At 43.0% G+C, this 27,950-nt stretch overlaps 1 long non-coding RNA gene across 1 annotated transcript in view; it reads left to right on the forward strand.

Annotated features, from left to right (window-relative positions):
• LOC311422004 overlaps positions 1–26,717 on the forward strand; it is a 33,807-nt gene extending 7,090 nt beyond the window's left edge. Inside the window, exons 2-3 of the long non-coding RNA XR_014685133.1 lie at positions 20,865–20,937; positions 26,055–26,717. This is a non-coding gene — a long non-coding RNA (uncharacterized lncRNA). The remainder of the gene's footprint in view (positions 1–20,864; positions 20,938–26,054) is intronic.
• The last annotated feature ends 1,233 nt before the right edge of the window (positions 26,718–27,950 follow it).

Genomic DNA, 27,950 nt, shown 5'->3' on the forward strand with positions numbered 1-27,950 from the left:
AAAAAGAACAATTTTTGTTGTTTATTGCTGTTAGACTCACCCAGGTGGGTGCCAATCTATTCCTTTATAGACCCCATGTCACATTTTTCTTTGGAAACTTTCAGCAGTAGCGTCCCAGCACATCTCTCACAAGTGCAAGCTCCACACACGATGTCTTGTACAAATGTGATGTGCTACATCAGGTGCCCTGTGGGGCAGTGCTGCCTGGCCATTGCTATCAGTGCTGCCAGTGCTCGTGGTGTTCCTGATCCCTGCACGTGCTGTGGTGTGGGGAAGGCTTTTGTGGCCTTGCGGCACATCCAGATGTCAGTGACTGCTGGAGAGACTATTTAGCACCTTCTAGATGGATGCATTGCTATCCTGATGTTTCATAATATACCAGCTGTGTTGGGTCCCAATGGCAGAAACCCTCTCCCAAACCAGCTTTCAGTCTCTAGCTCCTTGCTCACAACAAGCAAAGATCCGCACCGGCAATGCTCCTGAGCTGTGGAGACCACAGACTTACTTTTTGCTGTTCCAATTCCCAAGGGAGAGTGGATTTTTATCGTTATTGCAGTGTATTTTTGCACCCTGCTGAGGAGGATTGTTCTTAGACCTGTTGGTCATGAGTAGTGGGAAGAGAAATTCAAGTTTTTCCCCTTGGAAATCACTGAAGCAAGGAGTGATGCTACTGATATTTCTATACAAAATCTTTTTGTAAAATCTTTTGAGGTGCGCTGCTCTCTTGAGCTCGACTTTTTGAAGTAATAACATCTAATCTAATTTCTGATGTATTTAACTGAAATCTAATTTCCATTTTTGTGTCCTGTAAAGAATAACTGGCTCTGGGGATCCCTGATAAAGCTGTGGGAGGGACCCCCTGCTTCCTTATGCAAGGAACTAATCAATCTGCTGCCAGGAGTTTACACTAATATCTGTGGTGATTGCAGCTCACGTATAATGAAAACAAATCCTGTTCTGGCTAAAGATCAATAATTCAAGGGGGGAAAGGGGGAGCCAGGAATGGGGGATGGAGACTGCAAGAGCATCTGCCAATGAACTGCTTTTTGAAAACAACGAGCTTTAAAACCAGAATATAGGACAATTACTGAGAATTACCGAACATCCTATGGGTATGAAGAAGACCCCATGAATACAAAATATCCTCTCCCACCCCTTCCAAAATCCAATTCCTTTTAGGAGCTCCTAGGAGAGGTATTTAGAGCCTATTAGAATGGCAGGAAGCCAGCTGTTAATCAGCATGTTAATTCTGGGGTGACATCACACGGACCAGTAGCGCTACCTGCATATGTTAAGAGTGAGGGAGCTGAGCTGGCAATCTTAGCCTGATTTCCTCAGCGTGAAGCACCAGAAGGCTCTGGGATCTTCTGGGGACTGGGGAGCATCCAGGGGGGACAGAGAAAGCCTGTGATGCAGATGTAAAGCTTTCCTGGGTCATTTGTGTCAAGAAGACTTATCCGTATAAAATGTGATGCATTTGCTTACCATCAGTGCAGGCAGTAGGATGAGGGCAGAGGGCAGGCCCACGAGACAGCTTGGCTGATGTTTTGGCCACGTTGGTGGGGCTGCTGTTCCTGTTAAACAATGCATCAGGCAAGGCACAGGTGCCATGGGGAGGACTGCAGCATCTCTGGCCTCCAGCACGGTGAGGATTTGGCTCCCCAGGGCTCATCTCCACCCAGGCACCGCACCGCTTCGTTAGACTTGCTGTGGGCCTTAATATTTTACCATACATGTCCCATATTTTAAAATATTCATTGGACATGGGCTTAGGCTGTTGTCACAACATCTTGAATCAGATCAGAGTGGTGATGTTAACAAGTGTGACAAGGCAGAGGCTGGCCTGTTCAGCCCATTTTTTGTCCTTCTTTTCAAAGTCTGAAAGGGTTAAAAAGCTTCCTGAGACTCTCCTTTTGCTGAGACAAGAGAACTAAGGGTGTATTGATTTCAGGCTTTCTTTCTTTTTTTTTTTTTTTAGTGCTATGAGCTCTGTTTTTTGCTTGCCCTGCAAAAGTGATTATTCAACATAAATACAGACAGTTTACAGTGTTTACAAGTTAGCTGATATAGCAAGTCTCCTTGTCATGTGCTCCTGGAATATAGGGTAGGGTCGGTGTTGCCAACCTTGAACATTCAGGAACCATGAGGCAGTGCTTCTAGAAATCACAAGATTGGCTCCAAAATCTTTTTCTTTTTCTTTTTTTTTTTTCAAAGTTTTTTTTTTTTTTTAATTCATTTTTTCTTCTTTTAATGAAGAAAGGAAAATGTCTGGAAGTTTGCTTTAATTTTTAATTTAATTTAATTTTTTTTTTAAAGCCTGGAGGGGGCACAAGGTTGCAATTTTCAAGTTTTTCTTCTCAATGAAAAGGGGGAAGTATTCACATTGTCTTCCTTGCTTTTGGTAGTTGAGTCTTCATGGCTCTGGAAGCTGGAGTTTTAAGATTAAAATGCCAAACATTGTGAGATGATAGTGCCAAGAGCTCATGGCATTGTATCAACTCAGCTGCATCTTAATTCTCTGAGGGAATCAAAAATAAAGGGAGAGGAAAGTTCAGCTTCCTCCTCAAGAATATTTTAGTGTGAACTAAAATAGTCTGTGCAGTCATCTGAAAATACAGAGGAATACAGAGCATTAGTATTTTTTATACCCCCTACTATGTCACCCTTAAAAATGAAGGTAGGAGCAAAACGAGGTGAGTCTCTATATCAGAAGGATGACAAGTCTGGGAGATAGGCACTCCAGAAACACATCTACCACCCTGGCAGTGCAGGAGAGGTGGGGAGTGGCTTGAAAGCTGGACATGCCAGCAAGCACACCTCCTCTCTACCTGTCTGTGCAAGGGAGGGATTTGGCAGTGCTTCATCTCTAGGGGTTTTAGTGGAAACAAAGGCTTGTCAAGGAGAGGCATGATAGGGTTATGCTGGATATATTCTTCGCTGCAGCTTTGCAAAGGCACTGTTAAAGACATCAGGAGTGTGACCTGTGGGTTATTTGAAAATGTCGATCCTCAGGCAGATGGCTGCTCTGGGAAGAATTTAATGCCTTGCTCTCTACCAAGGAGGAAACACTATTTCCTTTTGGTGGTATCAAGGGAGCAAGGATGGTTTGGAAGAAACAGGAAAGAGACTGTGGAGACCATCCCACAGTGGCACCCAGCCCAGCTAGAAGGTACCTTTGAGTTATGACCTTGCTCACATCTCCCCAAGCTCCCTTCAGACCATTTCTGGTGTGTTTTCTATCTATGTGTAAGCCCAGATCATTTTTATTAGAGATTAAGCCAGGCCAACAAGTTTTATATCTTGATCTCTCTCTCTCTGATTTTCTGCTGTGACTGCCTCTGAGGATCACTCTCTGGTGCTATCTCCCAGACCCTCTTGGATCAGGGCTCATGACCTGACTCTGCCACAGACCTCTGCAGCACTGCCCCTCAGGCACTGTCAGGTGAGACAACACCTTCCTTTGTGATCTGCAGGGCAAAGAAAGCAGAAAGTCAGCTCTCTTCACCATAGCAGAAAGGGCTGATGGAGAAGGCAGTGCATGAGTGGACAGGAGAAATGGCCTTCTGCTTTTCCTCCCGGCTGAGGCCAGGCTGAGTGGGCTGATGAGCACCTCACAGAGGCAATCTTCCTCTGTCCCTGTTGTAATAGTTTGTAGCTGAAAAGAACATCAGGTTCCCAGGACTGACAATCCAGGAGCTTTAGTCAGTGCTAAATTCACTTTAATAATAATCCCTCAATGAATCAGGTGGGAAATATTTCACAAGCTTAAAACACCCGTAAGGTTCTCTTAAATGGAAGCCCAGGAAAGTGAGCACTGCCAATTTATTCCTAGGGTGGACTGGGAAAGAGATAGTAATTTTATAACGTTACAAAGCTGTGTCTTCGTAGAGGAGGGAAACATTAAAACGTTCATGAGCAAGGTCCTGTTCATTTTCTTTTTCTCCACTTTAATACCGCAATCTTTTTTACCAATTGAAGCAAGAACTAGAGGCCAGCATCCCATCTGCCTCTGCTGAATGTTAAGCTGATGTATGCAAAATGGGAGCTAGCTGGAAGCCCAGTGGACTTGCATGGGATATGGAGACACAGCAAAGGCACATATGCTGCAGCTCCAACTATGTCATTTTACTGCTATATGTAAAACACCATCTGTGGTGCAGAGACCTCTGCTATGAGGGAGATGCACATTCAACCCAGAAAATTGTCAACTGAAGTGCTATAAAGTTCACTATAAGTGTCTTCATCACTCATTGCTTGAGAAAAGCACCTAATATCATGGAACGCTGTAGCAAGAACTAATGTCGATGTAGGAAGCCAAAAACAACAGTGGTGTAAATGGCTGCAGCTTGACTGCCTTTATTAGTACAAGTGGATCCAAGCTCTGTGGATCTCATGGATGGAAAGGGGTGTAACTCCACTGAATTTTGTGGTGCCTCAGTGCAACACCATTCAGAAATGCAGTGAGGGGGCTGGAGTGTGTTTTCCACATGATTTAATTTGGCCCGTAACCATTGTTTAAAGATAAATTTTATGCAGAACAGAAGGGCAGGGGTGCCAGACTCACATCCTCCCCTAGCAGGGCTGTGTAATACTGCAAGGTCACTTGGTGTTAGTCTCTTAAGCTTCACGTTCACATCTTTTTCCAGGCAACAGCAGCTAGGAACAAGCTCTCTGCCACACATAGGGGCCAGCAACTTCAAAGATGTTAAAACCCCATTGCTGTAAAAGTCTGGCTTAAAAGGAGGAAGGTAAATAGCTGTTATTTCTTGAGATGTGTGGTATTACTTATTGCCACAAAGTGTCCTGGTCTGGTGTAAGCCAGTTTAGGAGGTGCTTAGGAGCAAAATGGATGCCATGAACTTTGCTTCAGCTCCGCAAGTCAGTCTTGCTGTGCAAAAATGAAACCAGCAATGAGCTTCTGGAGCAAAGAGCTCATTAGGATTTCTTCCTGATGGAGCAAGAAGGAAGAAAGAGAAATAAAAATCCATTTCCTTTAGGTCCCTGTAGAAACGGCTGCAAAATGCCAGCTTTTACCCTTGGCTGAGGCTGCAAAGGCCTCGTGTGTGCAGTGCTGGCCTGTCCCCGCTACGCGGCTCTCCCTGTCCCCGTGCCTGGCAGCCAGGAGCTGGCAGCAAGGGGCTCAGCCATGGCCAGCGGGAGGGCTCGTGCCAACTAAGTGGCTCATTAGCAGTTGCAGCAGTGGGGAGCTTGCTGTTTAGTTGCTTTGCTTTTGCCTGTAGATTGGGCTTGCTGTTGAGCTCGGCGCTCGTAAAAGCAGTGGGGAGTTCAGAGATGTTTGCCTCTCACCAGCAGGCAGCGGCTCATTCATCACAGCCACAGAGGGCTCTGGGGTGGTGGTGCAGCCACGGCCGGGGAAGAATGGCTGGGGAAAACTGGCAGGCAGCTCACAGCTGTGTCAGGAGTGCAATGGTAAAGCAGAGAAGAAACCAAGGGGAAGACGCTCTTGTTCCTCCCCATAGTGGCACCTGTGTTTATGGAGTTTCATTGCTGCAATTGTTAGAAATGAGGAAGAGGCAGAGATAACAGCTCAGGGCTTAGAGGGAATAAAAACACTGAGTTTTGACTTGTTTGTAGGGAGACATTTGGAATGTGTTCTGTATAGTATAAAGCCTCATGATTTATTGCTGGAAAGACCTAGAAGGACCAACCTCATGTGGGCTTGGACTCAAGCTTTAACCTTTAAACCACCCAAAGCCAGGCTGGATGGGGCTGGGGGCAGCCTGGGCTGCTGGGAGGGGTCCCTGGCCATGGCAGGGGGTTGGGACAGGACGATCTTTATGGTCCCTTCCAACCAAAACTGTTCAGTGATTCTATGACTAAAGATCTGCAGGACTCCAGGAAGAGTAGATGTGCATTAGATCTTAGTGCAAACATCACAGAAGTACTAATGGTGGAGGAAACCCAAAGACCAAATCTAAGAAGAGCTCAGAGGGAGGGAAGAGTCCCATAAATGCTGGATGAGGGACACGGGAGAGAGAGAGAGAGGAGAAGAATAGTGCTGACAGGACTCCTTGTGGTGGCAGGGCCTGCTCACAGCTCAGTTACGGTGCCAGTGCTCAGTGCATGGTAATTGCTCACTTCTCCTCCTGCCTTGGTTCTGAACTCATTCCTGTGGTACATCTCTGTACCTGTCGCCCCTTCCAACCAAGGGCTGAAGCCTATACTCAAATTAAGTAAGAGGAGTAGATTCACCGGGATAAATGGAGGTGCTGCAGATTAAAGATAAGCTTGGCTGAAGAAGTACAAAACTCCTTTGCCTCTCTTCTCTGAAATGCACAAATTTTGACCTTTGCTGGGAAAACTGCTGCCACTTCATCATTATCAAAATATACAGACAAATGACCCTGAGTCTGCAGCCTTTTCCATTTTCTCCGCTGTGGGTTTCCTATCTTCTCTCTCCTCATTTGTATTGCAGTCTCCAGAGGACAGGGATTGTACTCTTTCTCGTCTCTCGGTAGCACGGAGTGAACCATCAGAGCCAAGCCTATAATCAAATTGTAATAATCTTCCCTAACTGTAACCAGACTCCATTTGTTCCTGCAGAAGCCACAGCTCAGTGAAGCCTGGGGGCCAGTGGGTTGAAAAATACTCCACCGTGCTAGCTTGCAAAGCCCAGGGAATAAACCCCGGCACTCACAAGCTCACACTTTCATTTATTATTGACTATTAAGCTAGCAACTAGTGATGCTGTTCCTGATCAGAGTACACAAAGTGTTCACAGCTCCTTCCCCACAAAAATTTACAATGAATATAAGATGCCAAAGGAAGAGTTGTTTCTCTGTTTAAAGTTCTGAATACTGCAAAGGCAGCTGGCTGCAGATTCAGGGGTTAAACTTTTGTTTGTTTATTTCTTCAAGCTCCAGCACTGACTTTTCTACAATGCTCTTCTCTTTCCCAAGCATGTGATGTGAGGACAGTTATGAGACAAAATGTGCCATTCTTATTCTTTTCCATTGCATTTTTGTGCCGCCTGCCATCACAGTCATCAGGGAAGAAAGGCCATTTTGTGCAGTGAATATACCCAGAAGGTAACATACTCTGAAATCAAAATGTTTTGGTCCTTCTGCACTGGAATACAGAATAACTCAAACTTCTTTGCTTGTTTCTTGCTATCGGAGCCAAGTGCTGCCATTTGAACTGGAAATGTGGCATGGTTACTAACGTGGAAATACTCCTGCCATCTGCTCCACCTTGATTCAATGTAAACCACAGCAGGGTTAACTCAGGCCATAAAACATGCAGCTACTGGTACATTCATCTCCTGATGGGCAATCTGGCACAGCCTGAGCCCATTCCTTCATCACCAGCTCATTTTACATGATCAGGCAGTTTTTGGGGGTACATTTTGCAAACCTTTTATAGCTTGCATCCTCATTGTCACAAGCTTTGACCTGAAGCTACAATTTAACATGGATTAATGGAGTAAATGTTAGTGTTTAGTCCTCTACCCAATGCCAGGGGAATGCACAGCAGCCTGACTCCTGCTTGGTGTGGGGTAAGGACCAGATAAGTTTTGCCAGCTTTAATTTTGATCCTACAACCAGGCACTTTTTGCAAGGTTTGAGGGCAGTGCTTTAGTGACAGTCACAGTAAAATCCAACACTTTATGAATGTTTCAGTTTAAGCGATGGCAATTACCACTTGCGCATACATTCTGTGAGGGGGACATGCCAGTAGTTTTTTGCTTGCCTTCTTCTTGTTGGCAGCTCACTGGCCACCCCTATAAGTAAATGCTATGCATGGAAATTCAGCAGATTAAAGGCACCTTTAATGTTTCTATAGCATGCACCCAGAAATGTCATTAAAGATAGATAGGTAGAGTCCCGTGGCACCATCTCTAATTCATGTGTTTGTGACTTTAATCCTTAGCTTGATGGTGTTTTAATTGACAGAATGTAAATTCCTCTTTGTGGTAATCCTTCTGGCACAGGGAGATGTGGACAGATGCTCCCAGCTCGCAGGCAGTGAGTGGAAATAGGCAGGAGGGGCTGGTGCTGTGGCAGTATTTGCTCAAATATTTCCTGATTTTCTTTCAGTGTGCTTCACCTCCCCACAACCCACTGAAGTTCCCTGAGATTGTGTCTGTCCTCTCAGTCTCTCTCTTCAGAATTGCTGAAATAGAGCTGTAGCTTTTTTTTTTTTTTTTTTTTTTTTTTTCTTTTTGTATTAGTATTTTCTTGGGCCTTTTGAGCTGCTCCCATTGAGGCTCTCAAGTCTGGTAAACACAGGAAAAAAAGAAGAAGGAAAAAAAAAAAAGGAAGCCATACCTGACTTCACTGAAGAATGAACCCTCCTTTCCAGCAGCTTTCAGCTGAGGAAAATGACTTCCTGCATTTCTTTTCCATTGGGAGTGGGAATACCTGCCACTCTAGCTTTATACCACTGGAGGATGACCAGTTAAAGGGAGAGAAATGCAGAGTCTAGTAGCACTAAAGGGACAGCATCAGCAGCCAGACCCCTCCAGCTCTCCCTTCAGCATACAGATGTATCCTCTAGTAATTTCGATTCAGATTAACTTGGTGACCCACGAGTGCTTTCAATGTTTGCAAAACCAGTGGAGATCTTCCAAGTGAAGGCATTCTTGTGAGATGTGTGGAGCTTAGCATAATTTAAATCAGCCCTTGCTGTGCTCCTGGACCAGCTGAACCAGCTAAAATGGAATATACTTTTATAAAAGTATTTAAAAAAAAATTAGGCAAGCTTTTCAAGGCTGCAGAAAGAGTGGTGTTTTGATTTTTTTTTTTTTTTAATTTTACTTTAATTTGTGATAGTTTAGTCTAGCAGCTTGTGTAAGCACATTTCCTTCTAAAAACAGCTTTTCCTTTCAGAACTGACCCATAATAACTGAAATCCTGGCTGTTTTAGTTATTTGTCATACCAGAAGATCCCCTACTGAGTACAATCAGAGTTTTGGTGCAGAGAGCAATGAATAGCATCCGGAAAATAGAAGTTAATGGCTTTTTATTTAAATATCTCAACATTCGATAGTTGGGGGATATGAATAACATTTCCAAGACTTTCAGACAGTTAAACTGTGACATTTCCATCTCACCCATTCAGCACCATCTTTTTTTTTCTCCTGGTCAGATGCTGCCCTTGCTGCCTGCACTAGGAAAGGCAGAGCAAAGTCAGACAAACTCCAAAACCCAGTGGTTTCTTCCTAGCTTTCTGTTCTTGCCACACATGATTAGATTGCTCCAAATTCCCTTGAACTGTTTTCCCAGGTAGCAGAGGCTGCTCGCCAAAGATGCACCATGGTGCTCTGACCTCCTGCAGCTCGCTTGCTCAGTGATAGAGAAGGACAACTACAACTTACGTGTCCTTTCTCTGCATTTCTGCTTGATTTACTTGCCCTAGATTTAAAACTTCGACTACTTCCCAAGTTGCTGCTGAAAAACAAGTTCCATATGTATTACCCTTCATCTGCATGAGACACAGAGTGAAAGAAACACATTTTTTTCTGTCCTAAGGTGTATCATCTGAGTTAATCTGAATTAACTTGCAGCACGCCTGACTGCCAGGTCTTCTCCCTCTCTCTGTCTCTGGAACATCATTTTAACTTTCTGAGATGCTGCTGGGTACCAGTGGAGGCAGGACAACTGTGCCATCACACCTTTTTCAGGGATCCGTGGGAGCCAATAAGCTGAAAATCCTCTTTTAGTGTGCTGTGAATGCCAGACCTGAACTTCCAAGCATGAAACTAAAGAGTGAAAGTCCAACAAGCTCCAGTGAGGATTTTGGATTTTTTCCTCTAATACAACTAGCTGGGGATCAGAGTGTCTGTCCTTTTTTTTTTTTTTTTTTTTTTTTTTTTTTTTTTTTTTTTCTAACTGCCTTCAGCCAAGCTATGCATCTCTTTTCATCTTTAAAATATTTAATTGCTGCGAGTTGCTGGGTTGATGTACCACACTGGGGTGTGCACCCAGTCCTCAGGTATGCCTCTCTCATCTCCTTGGGGTAACGTTTTCCCATAGCAGCTGGCAGGTGATGGTTGTACTTTGTAAGACCTCTTGCAGCTGCAGCTCTGTGTCTAACAGATGGGTCAGTGTTGGTGGAGAAAAAAATGGGGCATTGAGGGGTGTGGTGGTAGCAAGGCAGGGGCTGACGGCGGGCAGTGTACTCTACCTGATGCAAGACAGACAGATGTGTCTGCCCCTGCCTTCTGCTTGTGCAAAGAGAACAAGGACCATCATGCAGCACACTGTGCTCTCTGCATCATTCCTGTTGTCTGCTGCCCCGCTTACAGATTGTCAGTCTCAGCACAAACACAAACATTTTTGATGGAAAGGCATCATTTCTACTTAGATACACTCAGCAAGTCTCAAGGAGCCTGATGTTTACCAGGCTTATGAGGTTCAAAACTGCCCATAATCAGACCAATGAACCGTCAGTCTTATGGTATAAAATCTTCTTAAATATAACTCAGTTCTCAACTCTGTCTGGTCTAGGGAAATTTTCTTAAAGAACCATTTGAGTGACCCCCTGCTTTTTTTTTTTTTTTTCCCCAGTCATCAAGCAGCAGGTATCTGAGCACATAAGTGAGATTAATAGCACCGTTACAGATGGATGGGGTGGAGTACAAGTTGGAGAGGTGGCAATTTCACTTCCCTCAACCTCAAGCCAGACTTGCCATGACTTCTGCAATTCTAGCCTTCTATGCAGGACTATTCTGGCACATTACTTTTGGCATGCAACAGCCTTGGGTGGTTTGTTTGTTTGTTTTAGTTTGGTATCCTCATGCTGCCTTTTCTGTGTACCTTTCCGTCAGCATTCCCAAAACCCATCTGCTGTTCTGATCTAACATGCTCTTCTTCCCACTAAGCTGCATTTGAAACAGTTCCCCCTGCATTAGGAGACTTCTGCTGCTCACCTGGAGTTCAAGTAGCATTTCTTGGGCATGGCCATGTGAGCTGCAAAGTCCAAGTTAGACTTGTTTGTGTCAGGAAGTCCACCAGCTCGGCAGTACACAGAGTCCTGATTAGAGCTCTACAGGAAAGCTTTGGGTTTGTATCTTGAATTCCCTGTTTAAGAAAGCAATATATTTCACACTAAGGTCAAACAGAAATGTTTTATTCAAGCCTAGAAGACCTTCTGTTTTGCTCACAGAAATTCAAAGATACATTATACAGGTTCATTACACAGCTTTTGGAAGTTCTTCCTCCTGGGACTACACTTTTTGACCAATTTACAGTTTCTGAAAACATTTGTCAATTTCTGTTCACTTTTGTCAACTGTGTTTGCATTCAGCAAAGCCCCAGACACACAGACACATACTATGAGCAAGTCTGATGGACAGGACTTTGAGGGCAGTAGTTCAATATCTCATTTAACCCCACATATACTGTTCAGTTTCCAGTTTACTATTCTCATTATTAACAGCGGAGGGAAACTCGGGAAAGAAATGTCATGCAAGTTGCACTATGTCCTGGCTGCAATGAAAAGTTCCCTGTCTAATGCCCTGAAAGGTAACCGTAATATATGAAAGGTGATTTAGTTTCTCTATGTTTATTGGACCAAGTACTGCTGAATATAAACCCTCACTGATCATGGACTTTACAGCATTGTATCGTTTCTGAAGACTTCAGTGGCTTTTGCATTTTCATTTCATAATGATAAATTACCTGAAATCATTCCTCTCGGAACAGATTCCTTCAGCTTTGGCTCCTGCTAGGATGTTTCATTTTGTGTTGAAAATTGCAATAGAAAATTTCCTTGAGCTGTTGATATGTCAGAATAGAGTTTATTATCACTCGCAGTCCTGGCGTATTGGAGCTGTGTGAAAGGTTTTGTAAATAATATGACACGGGTAGGAACTCATTTGATGCTGTGATAGGTGGTGAATATTCCTAGCCAGGCAGGCAGGGTGAAATGAAGTGGCAGGAAGTGTGACCTTTTCTAGTAAGAGGCTTTCTCGCTCTGTAATGTATATTGGTAATTAATTAGAAATGTTAGTGCAGGAAACAGGATTTCAGTGGCTGATAATGGCACAACATGTTGTCTTGTGTGTATTATTACAAATGTTTGTTGTTCATATACCTCCACAATGAGCTAGAAGATGGTTTCTGCACGCTGTCTCTTAAAATCTGGTCCTGCAGCAAGCATATTTTTGAGAGTGTATGAAACTTGCTGCTTAACACATTTCAAATGTCTATCTATAGCGATCCCACTCCACTACCAAAGGTGGTATCACTTCAGGGTGAACTGGAGAGCTGACCCTTCCACGCGCCAGTTTTTCCAAATGCATGTTATGCACATTTCTTAAGTATCAGGGTATTGTAGATTGGAATTTGAAACACTTTAAATGTGTTTGTTTCAGTCACAATCCCCTAAAAGCAGATGCTTGCTCCAAACCCCACTCCTGTGGTAACCTGAGTCCTGTAGGAGCTGCTCTGTGCTTTTCTGGGTGGAAAATGAGAGAAGCTGCTGATAGCACCAACCCTGTAGTTAACAAATTTGTGTAAATGTTGAAAATCAAGTCTGTATTTTCTTAAAACTCATACTCAGCTCTCATTTAAACCAGGCTAAATCCATTCATCTATTAGCTTTCAGGTGTAAGTTGCAGAAGGAAATTAATTTAAAAATGTATCCATGGTTTGCCCAAGTGTCATTATCGTGGTGTCTAATCATAGTTCTTCATTTACATATGAGGAAATTGACACATGGAGAGGTAAATTTTCTCATTATCACATGAATATCTAAGTTAGGCAGCTAACTATTGATTGCCAGTTTTAACCTTGATGGCTTGTGTGTCAAGTTCCTCTTCTGTGTAAATGTGTGGAGGATCAGGGATTAGCCAGATTCCCAGCTGGGCTACAAGGCTCCTGTTTTCCTCAGATCCATGCTGTTGAACCTGTGGGAAAGATGCTTTCAGCTTGGAGTTGTTTCTAAGCTGTTTATTGCAGCTCTCACTGTTTGTGGTGCGTATCGCTCAGGCCATTCCTCTTGGGCAGTTAGTTGTTCCAATTATTTTTAAAGAAATTTTGTGCACAGCTCAGTTCTGTATCCTCACCTCTGCTCAGGGGTCTCCTGACACTTCCTACTGGTTTCAGCATTAGTTTATATGCAGACAGAGTAAAAATTTATCCCTCCTTCCTTTTTTTTTGGCTGAATTTTTGTCAGTGTATTTGTCATAGCCCAAGTGGTGTTTCCAACTGGATGCTGCTAATCGTTTACTATTCAGCACAGCTAAGAATGAGATTTTATTTTTAGGTTCTGTCACTCCATGTCTTTCCATTTTGAGATAAATCCGTCTCCGATGTCTCCTGTTTCAGAGCTACAAAAGCTGGGCTTCATTTCCAGCTCCAGATTGTTATTTCATTCATGTATTAACTTAGTTGTTAAGATCTTTTTGCCTTTATTTATCAGACATTTCCAGAAGTTGTTTTTATTTCACTGAGCCCCAGCAGAAACTCTGCCCCACACTGGCTCCATCCCAGCCCTCACATTGCAGGAGGACTGCTGATTGCTGGCTGTATTAGTTTATTACATGCAAATAAGTTTTAGATCCAGCACTGTTAGGCATTTAGTGCAGAAGCATGGTCACACCCTTATTGGTGCTGAGAAGGGATGGCAGGGAGCATTGGTTCAGCCTATAAGAGTTTTCTTTTACTTCCATATTTCTACCAGCCTAAAATCTCCCCAGAAGAAATTGTCTCCTCTGCCTTGGTTTCCATCAAAATGCTTTTCAGGAGTGCAAGCACAGGGTTGGAAACTTTCAATACCAAAAAATAAAAAATAAAAATAAAAATCATAGAATCACAGAATGGTTTGGGTTGGACGGGACCTTAAAAATCGTCCAGTTCCAGCCCCTCTGCCATGGGCAGGGACCCCTCCCAGCTGCCTCCAGTCCCATCCAGCCTGGCCTTGGGCACTGCCAGGGTTGATGCAGCCTGGCCAGGGCCTCACCACCCTCAGGGTAAAGAATTTCTTCCTTACATCTGGTATAAATCTACCCTCCTTTAGTTTAAAGCCATTACTCCTTGTTCTATCATTACATTCCCTAACAGAACACCTCCCCAGCTTTCCTGTAGGCTCCCTATATGTATTGGAAGGGATATTTGCAGCTCTTCTCAGACCTGAATTTTCAGATTTTTTCAGATATTTTCAGATCCTTTTTTTTTTTTTTTTTTTTTCCTCTTCAGGCCTTGTTTCTGGAAATTATTATGATTTAATTAAGAAGAACCATGCATTTTTTTTCACACTGATCTTTTCCCTTGTGATGCTGCAGGTGAGACTTAGACAAAATAGTGAAGAAAACAAATAAAACAAGAGGGGTGTGTTGGACCACACTGACCAAAGAAATGGTCAAAGAAAAGTTTGATTTGTTGGATGTTTCAAATGAAGGCTGCTGAAGAGGTCGTACAGGTGGAGTCAGAAAGAAGAAAAACAAGATCTCACGGAGTCAGGCAACAGCGAATGGTTCACTGAAAGCTTTGTAAATATTTGCAAGTTTGGCCTTAGCTTCAGATTTAGAGATGAGCCCAGACCACTTGAGCTGCACCCGGCTGTGCTGCGGGCAGCCGCATACAGCTCCGCATGGCACGGCGAGGCTTGCTCACCTCCTTGTAATAGCTTTTCTAACATGACTGAAAAGCCTTTTTCCTTGTTGCCATTCTCTCTTTATATTTTATTTTTATTGTATTTCATGGAGGGGGAACTATCCTTATCTTGTACCATTCTAACGTTGTCATGGGAAACTGGTTTCAAAAAGGCAATTTCTCTCTCTCTTTTTCCCCCTTTCCTGCAGACACGAGTGTGTTTGCGCAGTGCCCCCTTCCCTGCTCCTGCAGCTCTGCCAGGAGAACAAATCAGTCAGAGCCACCCATACCTGCCCAGAGCTGTAAGGGAATCAAAAGGAACCCATCTGAAGCATGTAGAAAGTTAGTTGTTTGTTTGACTGCCTCTGTGTGCTGCTGAGAAATGGGATACCTTAATTCAGTCATCTCAAACATAGTTGGGACTGCAGAGCATTTATAGTCCCCAATGTTTCTCAAAGGTCAGATATTTAAATGAAAACAATTTGTATATTATGTTTTTCCTTCAGAAGGCAACTTAGTTCAGTCTTGTGAGTTACAGGTTGTCTGAGGGCCACTTTGGGAACTGTTGGCACAGAGAATGAACAGATCTGGGTGTCATCAGTTCTGTGTTTTCTTTCTAGATTCCCCAGTGATGATCTGGCCACAAGTCACCCCATCACTCTGTGCCTCAGTTTCCCACCTGTAGAACGGGGAGAATCTCTATTCATTATAAATCCCTCTGACACCTACAGCTAGGAGACACCTGTTAAAAACGAACCAGCATTGTGATCATTATTGCTACCATTCAGACACCGGGTTTCCTATGTATTCACTGTCACATGTATCCTTGGTGGCTATGTTGTCCCTGGTTTCAAATTCCAAATTTTGAGCCTTTTGCTCTGCAGCCTGGTAGAGATTTCCCTTCAGACAGGCTCATTAACTCATTTAAAATTTAACTCAAGCTCTTTTATATTGTTTTCCCACCCTGTCTAATCTCCTTTCATTCTTGCTATATGAGGTTATCCATGTGCTTTGTGAGTGACTTGTTTTCCTGCCTGGTGCTGTGCTTTGACTCTTGTGAAAGGCACTATATTAAATCTCTAACAAAGTGTGTGTAAGCTATTCATATCACACTCAGCACTAGGGAGCAGGGTCTGTTATGCTAATGGTCAGTGCAAGCTTCCCATAAACTACGTATACTCACAGTGTTACCATCAGCTTATGTAGACATTTGAGAGCAATAGGGAGGATATAGAAAGGAAGATGTTTTCTGTCAGGTTCTTACAACTTATGTATCTCAATAAGAGCTAATATCCTAAGGAGACAAAGCGATGGTTTTCCATCTCCAATTCCATACTGGCCCTGCTGGCTTAAATTCAGCAAGTCACCAAGTCCACTGGATTTAGGAGATAATAGCAGAAACTGTCTTGGTCTCACTAGCCAGGAAAGCAACCAGTGTTGTGTGGACTTTGGTGGGTGGTTTCAATGCTTACAAGGGCAAACTGTGCCTGTAATTTCAGTGCTGTGGTCATCAGAGCTGTGTGGTGTGGAGCAAGGTCAGAGAAGCCCACTGGTGTTTCCAATCCCCTCTGGCAGCCAGCTAGCCCTGCTCTGCTCACGTTCTTGCAATAGTAGTCAGGTACTGCACAAATCCTCTTTTAGCTACTCCTCAACAAATATTGCCAAAGGCACTCTAAGCAGGTCTCTAATGCACAGTCATTACCATCCACAGTGGCTCCCAAGCCCTCTCATCCAGTTGGGATGAGCCCCAGCGCGGGATCGGGGAATTGCTCAAATCATCTCACGTTGAGAGCAATGCACGCCCACAACAAATCCTTCAGAAATGGCCCATGATTAGACACATAAGTGATTGTCCACTGACGAGTTCCAAATAATGGACACATTTGAGAAAATGACAATCTGCTAGCAGATAGTTTGCAAACAGAAAAAGAGATAAAATTCGTCAGCTAAATGATTCATTATGGCTTCCTCTGACTTTTTCATAGCAAAACCAAACCGTGCATAGCTCCACCAGGCAGTTTCTGAGCTATGCAATTTCTTTCTGTGATTGTCATGCATATAATATCTTATTACATTTGATATTAATGGCAGTGTGGTGCTCAGGTATTGAAAATCCATATGGCCTGTATAATATTTACAGTATGACAAAGTAATAAGTCACAGCGACAGCCTGCTGTCGTGCGCTCCTAGCATTTCGCTCCAAGCAAATGCAGAGATGTACCGTGATGTTCGTTGCGATGTGGATGAGTCTGGCTTTTAATTAGTTGGATTTGTGGCTTATAGTGGGGGAGCAGTGAGGGCTGGGGGTTGCTTTGCATATGTTATCGTGGCATGAAGACTGATAGCAGAGGAACAGTTCAAGTGCAGCTTGAAGGCTGTGGTGGTAGCTTTTTTTTCCCTTTTTTTTTTTTTTTTTTCTTCTGGACTCACTGTATGCTGGTGAAGCAGATGGAGAACACTATAAGAACACCCCAGGCTTTCTGGTGGGCTGCCCTCTTTGCTGGAGTTGTGCACATGGGGAAGGGAAGTGGCGCTGCCTCCTGCGCTGCATGGATGTGGGAACATCAGTGAGCAGTTGAAATGGTTTTGGGAAAGGGGCACTGGCTGTGGTCCTGGAAGTGCTCAGAATCTGTGGAGATCCACCAGGCAGAGAAGGGATCATTGCCAGCAGGGTGCAGGTAGTGTCAGTGGCATCTCGATAATACTCCTGCCAGGCCAGGGACAAGGTATGAAGTTGATGCTGTCAAGAACGGGGATAAGATGAAGCTGCTAGTTCAAATTTGAGCAAAGGCCTGGATCTGAGAAGGGAAAATAATAATAATAAAATAAAAATAATAAATAATAAAAAATAATAAAACCACACAGATTTATACACAGCTTGGTCTGTCTCTGTGCAGGCTGGGAGGGGAGGGAGAAGAGGGAGGTTGGAGATGACTGACAGGGACTGGACCTGAGCAATGGGAAGGAAATTGCTGTTTTGAACAGGAGGCAGAGATTGGAAGCTACAGAGACAGTCTCAGGGCAAGGTCAGGAGTGCAGAGCTACAAGACAAGCATGGCTAAAGCGTCAGCTCCTGGGGAGACAGAATGAGCAGTGTGGCTAAGCCCTTGTGACCCCCACACATGCTAGGTGAGGTTCCTGCTGCTGCTTTTTTTACAAAGCCATGGGAAGCAGCCCCCATCAATCTGTGCCTGGTAACTGTGTTTATCCCTTCTTCTCTGCAATTTGTACCTTGGTGAGCCAGTCCTGCCCAATGGAGCTGGTGAAGATGCTGGGCCCTGCTGTGCTGGCCAGGGGCTGTGGTGATGCCTCATTTCTCCACTCTTTTCCCTGCTTTTCAGATGTGGTTTCTGTGTCATGGGGGATAGAAACCTGGCAGCATTTGTCACTGAGGCTCTGCTCTCATTTCTAACCAGAAGATTTCTTATAACAATGGGAACTTATCAAGCTGAAAAACTTTCCAGAGACTCTATTTCTTGGGGGTTGGAGTGGAAATGGGATCTCCTCCTCCAGGACGTGATGGCCTTTTCCAGGGGACAGTTTAATCTTTTAGAGACAGATGAATATGAGACTCAATAATCCAGTAATACAAGCAGAAGATGAGGAGAGATGGGGAGAATTTCAATAAAGCAGCTGAAAGTAAAGAACCTGGAGCTGCTGTGTCTTCCTTCACAGTCCCTGGACAATGAATCTGGGGTGGAGCTCGCCCAGGGCAGATGGCATAATGTTGGCTGAAGGGCAAAAGCTGCTTTATAATTGACCAGCTAGGCCATTCCCTCCTCCAAATGCATGTTTATGTGCTGTTACAATTTAATAGCCTCCCCCCAATCCAATTCCTTCATTTTTCTTGCTTTTCAATAACTCTGTCCCTTACTTGCTCTCAGGCACTCTATTCTTGCTTTTCTCTCCTGCATCTTTCCACCTCATTCTGCACTCTTGTACAGGCTTTTCCTTTTTTTGGCAAAGATTGCCTGGAACCTGAGTTATGCATAAGGTTTCTGCTGTCCATCAGCGAAGGAGAGGATTTCATCTGGGCTGTGTAAGGCAAAGGATCTGGATGGGATGAAGCACATCACCAATTTCTGCTTTCAGCATACGGTCTCAGTAACAAACAGGATACCAGGCCCTGTAATCTGACTGAAAGTGTGTGCTCACAAGAGGAGACTCATTGCTCGGTTTCCTATGCTGTTACTCTGTGAAGCACCGGAGGAGGGGATAAGTCCCAACAAAAGCCCCTAGGCCCCCACACTTATGAGTTATGGAAGTGGCACTTTGCTGTGTCCTCCCCAAAATCCCTGTGCAGAAGAGCCACTGTCTGTAACCCCAGCAGCAGAGTTGGGCCCTCAGGGTTGTTTTTATTCTAGTAGAGATGTCACGTCTGACAGTTGCTATCACCCTGTGATTAGGCCAGCAATCAGTCCCAGCTTCTTTTGATAGAATATGAGCCCTGACTGATTAACAAAGTGGCCTTTGGCCTCAGGTTAATAACAGATTTCACAGCACTGCTATGGAGTAATTATTATTTAAAGAGGTCTTAGTGGAAGTTTTGATATTCTCCTACCAGCTTCTGTCCATCTGAATGCAGAATCAGTAAGTAACAATTACTGGCTTGAGCACCAGCTCAACTGGAGATCTCATAGTCCTGATACATCAGTATTCTTGATGCATCTGTCACATCACTGTATTAGATGGACTACTGTGTCAGGTTTGCTTCTTTTTATGACACCTCAGTGTATTAATCAACCAAAGTATGGAGTTGTCTCAGTCCATCAGTTATCTGAGTTATCAAGTTATCTTGTGTATCACTTTTCTCCATCTGTCAGTTGCTTCACTGTGTCAGCTAGTGAAGTCCCCTGGTAGGTCTGTCTTCCAGGTGTATCTCATTCCCTTACTTCTGATTGTCATGGAGATATCAATCTCTAAAACACGATGTTGTCTATTTTTTTAGTTATACGAGCTTCTCAGTTTTCTGAGGTCTTTTGTTTTGGTGGCAAAAGTGGCACAGATGTTTTCTGTGAATGGTGATACTCTGTAATTACAGAGACCAGCTGCAAACCACAGACTGGACCACAGTCCCAGAACTGCAGATCCGAGCTATTTATGCCTCACTGAAATACCTTGGTGCTTCACTACAGTAATCTCACATTACTCCAGCCTGGTATAGAAATGCTGTTACCACCATGACTCAGAGTGTGGCCTGTGAATAGTCACTTTAATGTTCAGATTAGTGAAGGAATAGATGTGAGATTCTGCTGAAAATCATACAGCTTGAGTGACTTAGATATCCAACTGACATATTCAGTGATGTATTGAATTAGGAGCTTAAGCTTAACTGAAAGTTAGTGGACTTAGTTGCCTACATCTTCTGTACTGCAGCACATTGCAGAGCAATGCCCAAGTGTGGCACTTAAGGAGCTTACTGGGAGGCTGATAGAAAGCTTGTGGTGAAAAATGGAAGTGAGCTGAGGTCTCTGAGTTCCCAGGCCAGCTTTCTTTGCTGCACCAGCCTTCTTCCCCTGATATGAAGAGGGAGGCAGAACAACAATGCGGCTATCTGAGAAGCCAGAGCCAAGGTGTAGAAAATGGTCCCTGTTAATGCCAGTAGAGAAGATATGGCAATTTCTTCTCCTGCATGCTGAAAGGACCTCACTGAATGTGTTCCTTTACCTGCAGACCCCTTCAGCTGAGCAACTGTTTTTGCCCAATTAAAGGGTTTCCTGCTGCTGTGGTTGATCCACACAAATGGAAATAGAGGGGAGGCGTGGAGGAAGGAATCATTAAATCAGCAGAACAAAGGCATGAGGGCAAGTTAAAAGACCTGATCTGAATAAAGGAAACTCCTCAAAATATCAGCTTCTTTGTCCTGCCTGTCCTTCATCCATCCAATTCTCCTGAATGCTGTAGAGAGGCTTTGTCATTCTCAATGACATGGCGGGAGGAACCAGTCCTTCAGCACGCTGCCTAAAATAGCAGCAGACAAGAGATAAAGTGCTCAGAGGGTTCAGTTCAGTCTATGAATGCTCAGAATTTCAGGGCCAGATCTGGATTATTCAGTCCTCACAATAAGCTTCTTCATCACTGATCCTTGGTGCTTTGTAGACCAAGCTGGCCTCATTCGTGGTTGCCACTCTTGTGGACATCATCTATTTAAGTTAATACCACGAAGTATTGCAATTCAAAATTGGGGCCAGATTAGTATTATGTCTTTAGCAGCCTTATATACCCATGATGAAATTGGAATCCATACCTCCAAAACCCCTCATTAACCAGACAGTCACTGTAGCATCCTTTTTGTTTTCTTTTCAGGTTCTTGCACAAAGTTTGTCATCATGGTATTTGAGCAGCTTCCATTGTGACTCAGGAGCGTCTGACTAGTAAGGTTATTACAGCTTTACATTTATATTGTCAGAATTTCCTCTACTACTGCCTTTTTTTCCCCCATCCTATCCTCTCCTATTTATCTAGTAATTCACCTCTTGGATCTGAGCGGCATGACCTGTGAGAGGATCCTAGACTGACCCTGCCAGTTCAAGAACTTTGATTGAGTTACTTTCCTATAATTATGAATACAAAACCTCCAAAACTTGTGTATAGGACATTGCAACATGCCCTTACTTGCATTGTCAGCAGCTTGCAGTGCTCGTACAGGACTTTGCGTCCTCACAAAACAGTTTCACCAAGAGACCTTTATAGTCCTTGTTAATATTTACAGTGGTCTCCTTCCATGTAAGAAAGCAACCTTAAGCAATGCAGTTGCATCACTCCCATAGATCCTCTCTGCTCCTTTGTCCAGTGTATGCTTTGTGCATCTAAAAATGAGTCATGTGTGTGGATAGAATAAAATAAGCCTGCTGAAGTCACTATGTTTCAAATGGACAGATCAAACCATGGTAAACAACATCTTTGTGTCATGTTCTTGCAAAAATCTTTTGTGCTTGTGTTCCCCCTGCCATAGCTAGCTAACTGGCTTGCACAGAAGATAGCAGTCTATTGCTTACAACAGTGAGACAGACTTACTTTCTGGTCCAGTGGAAGGTATGGAGGTTCAGATCCCACAGATGCTTCCTTTTGGAAGCCTTGGCCTCTGCTAGGGATTGCTTTTTGCCAATCCATGGCCAGAGCCCAGTAGGCAGCTGGCCTGTAACTACTGCTACTTTCTGAGCAACACCAGGGTTAAATGGGCCTTGCTGTGGAGGAGGCTGTGTGTGCATAAGCCTTTTCAAAGTCCCTCAGCATTTATCATCGTTCCTGTCTCCCAGCTAATGAGCAGCTAAAGTGATTTTCTATTGCTTGTAATTCACCAAAATTGTTCTAACTGTTCGAAGAGCCAAAATTGACAGGCTAATGCGGCCGTTCGCCTGACTGTCTCAATGGCTCATCGAAGGGTGAGCTGATTGCTGCCTCGGTGATCAGCCGAGGTGCTTCAGACAACATCATTTCTGTAATACATCAACAATCTGAAAGCTGAAAACAAAGGCCAGAGGAGAGCAATCATCAGTCACAATGCAACGCTTAAGGCTAAAATAGGTCAGGGCTGAATACTAAAGAGTACAAGAAAGAAAAAAATATTCTCCTATTCCTTGGAGTTCTTTCTCTCTGTCTCTCTGTGTCAGGTAGTGTCCAGGTGGATCTGGACGTTGCCCTACTTAAGCAGACTCAGTTATGGTGGAATTAGGGATGGAGTAGTTTGTGGTAGTCTCCATTCATTACAAGCAGGCGCACTGGAGAAGACCTCAGCCTGAGACAAGCCCTGTGCATATTAGGAGTAGTGTTTGCTCCTCTCTCGCCCCCCTCGTAGTCCAGGACAATATGGCAACTTCAGGAATGAATGCTTTCATAAATGCAATAAACAAGGTCCATCAATGCCAGCCCCTGGCCTTCAAATCCTAAAGCAGAACATAAATCTATCTTAAGAAGCCTCAGATTTTCTGTTTACAGATATGTGTCTACATATATATATGGACCAGAATATTTTTCAGCATTGGTTTCAAAATTTTGATTTTTTACAATGCACTTTGTTCTGAGTTTCTACTGTTATTTTTCTTCCAATGACAGGAATTAGAAAGTTATCCGCAAACAAAAGAGAACACAGTTGGAAAGGCACAGCACTGAGGGTGCCATAGCACATGTATGCGTCTCTTTGATGTCCTGTTGTGAGTCCCTGTTGAAGCCTTGTAGCTGAGAGTTTTGAAATGGCTCTGATATATTTGTGTTTTATGGTACCTAATAGTTTAGTAGGCCTCATATTCCAGATATTCCCTCTGTGGAAGCAGAGGTCTCTTTCGAAGAAATCAACCACCTATCTTCACAAAATGTACAGGAGTTCAGTGTGCTTTAGAGTGCTTTACCTTTCTGACCACATGGCTTGAAAATGGCCTACATGTTCCACCATTATTGTTGTGAGGGGATGAACACATCCACAGACTGAATACATATCCCCCCCTTTTCTTTAGGAAAAAAGGCCTAAAAAACCCCTTAACCAAATTCTCACTTGGCTGTAGGAGCTGCGGCTTTCAGAGAATTCCCCAAATGGCTGGACTTGAGAAAAAATATCTCAACCACTGGGAAAACTGAGGCTACAGAGATATCTAACCAAGGTTTTTAGCATCATTCTGGATCTAGCTCCTTTTCTAGCTCAGGACATGAGTGAGAATACAAATATGTGTTTTGTCTAGGTGCCTTACTGCAAACCCAATGGACCAGGCCTTTTTGTCTGCCTCTTTGCATACATAGGTGTCACTACTGGAAGTTAAAGCATCTGCCAGTGTGGCTTTCAGGATCACTGGAACTCAAAAGCTTTCTCACATCATCAAGCGCAGACCCCGGGGAAGTCGTTTTAACACGGTGCTTATGCACTCAGCCTTCTATATCTGAGCTAGACAGCTTGAAACCTTGAAATACTACGGCAATTCTTCTATGTCCAGTCCAGTCTCTCATCATCATTAGACTGAACTACAGATGAAATTTGAAGGGATTTATCCACTTTCATCAAAGCCAGCCACTAAAGAGAGCACTGAATATTTACCCCATGCTGTGTTTATTTATTCACCAAAAAAATTCTTTGGAGTACAAATTAGTTTTTGAACCTAATTTTCAGAGTGTACTTGGTTTGGTGCATAAAACCTGAGTCTGTGTGCACTAGCCACAGGGCTGTCTTAGCAACCGCTGCTGTGTCCTCAATAGAAAGGATAATTACACTAATTTAGTCTGATAGAATGATGGCTCTACCTTCAAACTTTAGAGCTGACTGAGTGACAAACCTAATGCTTTTTAAAATCAGAGGTCCCAGATTCAATTCTTACCATTGTGACCCAATAGCAGGCATCAGGCTGTGAATTACAATGGGTAAAAATAGTCAGGGACATATGGGATCAGCTTTCCTGCTCCAAGAAACATGAATAATTTCTGCTACACTGGTGCTTGGGGTCCTGAGATACTATGTGGTGGATTGTACTTATGTAATATAAAACATGTCCTGACTCAGTTTTTTTCTCAGACAAAATAAAGAAAGGTAGGAGAAAAGAAGAGGTAACATTCTTCTTAGATAATGAACTGAGGTATAAAGTTACTGAACAAATTTCATGGAAGGACTGTAACAAAGGTGGGATTTGAATCTGTATCTTCTGAATCCCAGGAACAGGAGTTGCCCACAGAATAACACAAATAACACCATTAAATGCTTTTCTGAGACTTATTTGCACATGTCCTGATCTTAGTGATGGGCACTTAGGAGGTTTTTTTTGAAGGACTTATTTATGTGTTGGTCTTTGTTGGCTTTTAACATTGATAGAGGATGATTCTTCTAGAAGCTGGAACAAGAGCTGGGATACAGTTGAATGACTGATTTACAGAACCCACTTTGCTCGGTTGACTACTGATTGAGGGAACCCAAAGATTTTACTCTCATTAGCCTGAAGCTAAGAAAGAACTTAAGAAGCTAAGTTACCACCATCTTTCTCGTTTATGCACAGAATAAACCCCTCTCACAGTAATTGTCCACATCTCCATCTTTGCCCAGCTTGCCTTTCAAATGGCTTGGTTTTGTACAGTTGGATGCATAGGATATTTATAACCAAAGAGAGAGTAGAAAAGCTAGAAAGTACATCTGAAAAAGAGACTTAAAGAGAAATTATGCTTAGATTTAAAGAATTGTCCCCATACCCAATAGTGACGCATTAAATCACTGAAGTTTCAATAACTCATACAGTATCTCCATGGAGATGTGCACCATATGGAGTTAATTAGTAGAACAACAAAACAATCAATTAGTTCCTTAATTAGTTTTACTAAGAAATGATAACAAACACAAACAATTTATTCAAACAAATGCCCAGACCACAATGATAGTTTAATAGCCCCTGTGAAACTGGCTCCATGCTGAGCCCTTTCGTGTTACTTTGATTGATTCTGAAGATACTAGCTTTTGTCCAGCCAAAGTGTTTTATCAGTATGATCAATTATTTACAGTATTAGAACAAAGAGAGGAGATTGCTGAGTGGTTTTCATTATTAAAAAAAAAAAAAAAAAGAGAGAGAGAGAGAAAAAAGAAAAAAAAAAAAAAAAAAGAAGCCTTAAATAATATGATTGTATTAAGCTAGGAGTTAACCTGGTGGCAATAGTTGGGGATTAAGGTGATAGGGATTTGCCCTGCTTGCCACAGTATCACTTAATCCTAGAAATAAATAATATTTTTATATCTTATCCAGACTGGCATTTTTGGTATGTATGTTGTTTGGAGAAGACTGATCAGGAACACACAAGCTATCCATTGACTTGGATGTATTCAAACCAAAGTGAGGCTGGGAAGTGAGATACTGGCAATAAAGTAGTTGGCTATAGATTATGGAAGTCAGAATATGCAAGGGAAAATGCAAATGTTCTGTTTTTATTATTATTTTATTTTATTTTATTTTATTTTAGGGATGATAGAAATCGCAGGTATTTGTATGAGGTGTTTTTTGGGTGAAGGGAGGCATCTCTACATATCACACCTGACTTTTACTGATCTCAAGGAGTACTTGAGAACTCTGGAGCACCCATTACCTATGCACCAAGAAAAGTAAATATCAAAATTAGCTCTTTGCTGCACTCAGGAGCTGTGATTAATTGCTTGTTAACAAGATTTTCAAAGTACAACGATTTATCTGAGTTTGATCAGGCAGATTATGGGATATAACATTTTAATAAATTTATTGTGACTATAGATATATGTTAAAATGATAAATAGGTCAAGCTGCTATAGATGTTTTAGTTCCAATAAAATCATTTTTAGAATGTGTTAATGTAATAGAAAAAATATTATTTAACCAGTTGCATTTTTATGAACTAATCTTTTTTAAAAAAAAAAAAAAAAAACCACACACAAAAACACCCTAAACTTTAAAATGGTGATTTATTACCACAATTTTCCCCATAAATCTTCTTTCCCCAATAAATAATTTTCTCTCTCTTTCTCTCTCTCTCTCTTTTTTTTTTTTTTTTTTTTTTTGGCAAAAGCATCCTATCTTTGCAGCTTTGGAGGAGGCTCAGGACTTGCAGCCAGAGGCTGTGTGGGGATGATGCTCAGGATGCAGACTGTGAGCAGTCGCACCCGGAGGGGACACATCTGGCAGAGCTCTTCGCGGGGGAACTCATCCACCGAACAGACTCTGCTGGCCTGGGTGTTTGCAGCGCCCAGGTAACGAAAACTGCTAGCAGAGAGAAATGCAATCTCTTGTTAAGCCATCAAAGCAACTATCAGTCTGTAGTCTTCATTTCTTTGACCAGTGAAGTGTGCATGTATATTTATGTGCACATTTGAGTCTTCCTGTGAAATGAATGAACAAAATGGAGCCTCTCTCTCTTTTTATGCCCTTGCTTTCTTAGCTCCTTTTGCTAGTCAAGCAGGATGTAGGTGGGTTTCCAAGGGAGCTTTTGTTTCAGGAAACTGGTTCAGGACCCACTCTTAGTCTACAAAGGAGTAGGTGGCACTCTCGGCTTGCTTTCTGATGCACTGGCTATCACTGCAGTCCTTGAAGATGCTGATTTAAGAAAAAGCTAATGTATTCTTTGCAAGTCTCAGTACCTGTGGCTTCTTTACAGCATCTCCACTTTGCTTTGCTCCTTCTGTTTATTTATTTATTTATTTTGAGGCCATATTAAATAGCTCTTCTAACCTTGTGGGTGCAGTTTATTATTTTGCTGAAGCAGAGGAATAAAATGTCATTTTCAGGCCTGTGCGAGCTCCCTCTTCCCCTCGGCTTCATCCTGTGGGTCAACGGGAGGTGGTGCAGCCACCGAGCTGTCGTCCTCAGCTCCCCAGCAGCCTCCGGTTGGTGTCTGAGTAGTGGAGGATAAATCGCTGCTTGCAGCCAGGCTGCTGGTTAGAATGTAAATGTCTAAACTTTGGAGAAGTGACCTCTGTTAAGTGGTTTAATGCAGTCTGTTGCCAGAAGCTCATGAATTCTGTATTACAGCAAGTAGTTCCATGAGATTGCAACTATCTTACTAATAATACAACCTCAACATATTTATCACAATAACTCAGGCATAGAGAAAGTATAAATATCTTTGATACTGGGAAATGAACTGGCTGCCTATAGGCATTCTCCTTGCATTATTGCTTTAACCCTTCACAGGTGTCTCTGTCAGGGACTGCAACAAACCTGATGCAAAGAATCAGGTTTAAGAGGAATTAAACAATGACGGTATGTGTGTGCACAACATATTTTATTTAAAATTATTCAGAATGTTTTACAGATGTTACCAGCAGACCTACTGGTTGGATATGGGAAGGCTTGCTTCATAAACCTCTGAAGTGTGTCCGCATATGCATTTGGGATAGAGCAAACAAGGTTTCTCTCACTATGTTATATATGTAGGAGAGGGAGTAAAGAAGAAAACTGTGTCCAGCTGAGAAAATACAATTTTAGGGAGGCAGAAAGCTGATCTTGTTGGTTCAGGCACAACACAACACTTGGGATCACCTCATGCTTTCTGACCCTGTGTGCTGGCTCTCGAGTGGGTTGCAACAGGTCCAAAGTGTCACAGGTAGAGAGCAACCATCATTTTCTGAGAGTGCAGCAATGGGAGAGTCAGATGACTGCTTTTCCCATATACCACAGGATGGATGACCTTTTTGTTAGCCCACCCATTGCTCACCATGACATGAACCCCTTTTTGCTGTGCTGGAGGGTAGGAGACCCAGTAGAAGCAGTGACACTTGCTAAGCATAACTACCTTTCTCTGCACCTCAGATTACTCCAGAGGTCAGGCGGTGCCTGCTTGCCAGCACTAACCTTGTCTGACTTACACTATCTGATGTGATCAGAGACTAAAGTGGTACCTGATAGATTTTAAAGCACATGGATACGGTCAGGTAGAGCTGATTTCTCCATTCCTAAGGGATTTAGG

The sequence above is a fragment of the Aythya ferina genome (assembly GCF_964211825.1).
Source record: "Aythya ferina genome assembly, chromosome: 20".
NCBI classification, from domain to species: domain Eukaryota; kingdom Metazoa; phylum Chordata; class Aves; order Anseriformes; family Anatidae; genus Aythya; species Aythya ferina.